Raw genomic sequence first — 2,240 nt, forward strand, 5'->3', positions numbered from 1 at the left:
TTTTATTAACTTGAGTATTTCTTATATACATTTCGAGTGTTATTCCCTTTCCCGGTTTCTGGGCAAACATTCCCCTAATCCCTCCCCCTCCCCTTCTTTATGGGTGTTCCCCTCCTCATCCTGCCCCCAGTGCCGGCCTCCCCCCAACAATCACGTTCAGTCTTAGCAGGACCCAGGGCTTCCCCTTCCACTGGTGCTCTTACTAGGATATTCATTGCTACCTATGAGGTCAGAGTCCAGGGTCAGTCCATGCATAGTCTTTAGGTAGTGGCTTAGTCCCTGGAAGCTCTGGTTGCTTGTCATTGTTGTTCATATGGGGTCTCGAGCTCTTCAAGCTCTTCCAGTTCTTTAGAGGGTTTTGTTTTTTTTTTTTTTTTTTTTTTTTGTTGTTGTTTTTTTTTCCCTTTTCTTTTTTTCGGAGCTGGGGACCGAACCCAGGGCCTTGTGCTTGCTAGGCAAGCGCTCTACCATTGAGCTAAATCCCCAACCCTGTTGTTTTAAATATGGAATGCTTCATGAATTTGTGTGTCATCCTTGTGCAGGGGCCATGCTAATCTTCTCTGTATCGTTCCAATTTTAGTATATGTGCAGCCGAAGTGGGCACCACTTTAGAGTTTTTGAATCCCTCAATAGCTACTCATCATTTGTGGCAGGGGTCTCTTTCAGGATCTGGCCTTCCTGAGCACTTGTCCCTGTCCCGTCCTCCTTCCTTCTCCTCTTTCTCTTCTTCTTCTCCCTCCTCCTCTTTCTCCTTCTTCTTCCTCCTCTTTCTCCTTCTTCTTCCTCGTCCTCTTTCTCCTCCTTCTCCTCCCTCTTCTTCTCTTTATCTTTTTTCTTCCTTCTTCTTGACAAGGTTTCTTTGTGTAGCCCAGACTACAGTAGTTCTGACTGTCCCAGAACTAGCTCTGCAGACCAGGCTAGCCTCAAAGTCACAGAGATCCCCCTGCCTCTGCTTCCCAAGTGCTGGGATCAAAGGTTCATGCCCCCCTCGTCACTTCTGATGACCATAGGTAATCATCTAATCATAAAGATAGCCACTGGGCTTGAAGATTTCTACATCCCTGTCCTTCAATATGCTCAGGACCTAGTTAAACCTGAACCAGGAAGAGAACCCCAATATTCGGTGTAAGGTTCATTATCTGTGACCTACTGAAGAAACTCCAGGAAGGAAACTGGGCCATTTGTAAACGTGAAAGGAGGCAGGCAAGAGCAGAGCTAGGAGAGCATAGAAAATGAGACAGGGCATGCTCTGCTGTCCTCTCTATAAAACTGCAGCGGGAGCTTGCAGAGCCCTTCTGACCTAGTGGTTATGGAGGAAGGTAGGGTTCTCAATACCATCTGAACTTGGGGAAAATACTGTGACAAATCTCTAGTTCAGACAGCTTAAACAAAATTGTCCCCAAGGACAGCACATTACCAATGCAGCCTCTCCTTCAGTGAGTGCTTTGGAAGGGCCATGTGCTCAGGTTCAAGGCTTGGGTGGGGAAATTGACCTGGGGGCTTTCGGATCTGAGATGGCAAAGGCAGTGGGCATAGATGGAGTCTTTCTTGAGTCTACTTGTCAGGCCTAATGTGGCACCCTTCTGTGACACTATATTACTTTTTTCCCCCCCTGTGACAAAAGCAAGTTAGAAAAGGATTTGCTGAAGCTCACAGTTGGAGGATATAGTCTATTAGAATGGGAAGTCTCGACTATAAGAGCTCAGGCAGCTGGTCACATTGTCACCACAGCCAGGAGACAGATGAATGCTGGTGCTCAGTCCCTTTTCTTTTCTTCAGCTCAGGACCTGTACTGCCTATATTTGTGGTGGGCCTTCCTATCTAATTAAACTAATCTAGAAACTTCCTGGCAGGCATGCCCAGATGTTTGTTTTCACGATGAGTGTAAATTGGACAGTCAGGATTAACCATTTTTTGAGCTAGCTCAGCAGGTGAAGATGCTTCCTGGGACTCACAAGATGGAAGAGAAAAAAAATCCACTCTCATACGTGTCCTTCCAGCTCCCCATCGCACATTCCTCTCAATAAGCAATTTATAATAAAATTATTTAAAATATTAATTATGGGATGACTGTGGTGACTCTGAGAGTCAGTACAATGGAGGAGTCAGAGAATCTCTTGCAGCCTCCGGGCATAGGCTTTGCCGGTGCCTATTGTCCTCTGCCCATCACTCCTCTTATAGCCCAGAAGCATCTTTCTGATGGGGCAGACAGCTGGAGGATGTTTATTTTCTGGTGCTGG

At 46.3% G+C, this 2,240-nt stretch overlaps 1 non-coding gene across 1 annotated transcript; it reads right to left on the reverse strand.

Annotated features, from left to right (window-relative positions):
• Positions 1-497: 497 nt before the first annotated feature.
• On the reverse strand, positions 498-604 carry Rnu6-317 (RNA, U6 small nuclear 317). The gene has a single exon (XR_005499931.1). It is a non-coding gene; the product is annotated as a U6 spliceosomal RNA (small nuclear RNA).
• Between the last annotated feature and the right edge of the window lie 1,636 nt (positions 605-2,240).

Source organism: Rattus norvegicus, chromosome 1 (assembly GCF_036323735.1).
Source record: "Rattus norvegicus strain BN/NHsdMcwi chromosome 1, GRCr8, whole genome shotgun sequence".
NCBI lineage: Eukaryota > Metazoa > Chordata > Mammalia > Rodentia > Muridae > Rattus > Rattus norvegicus.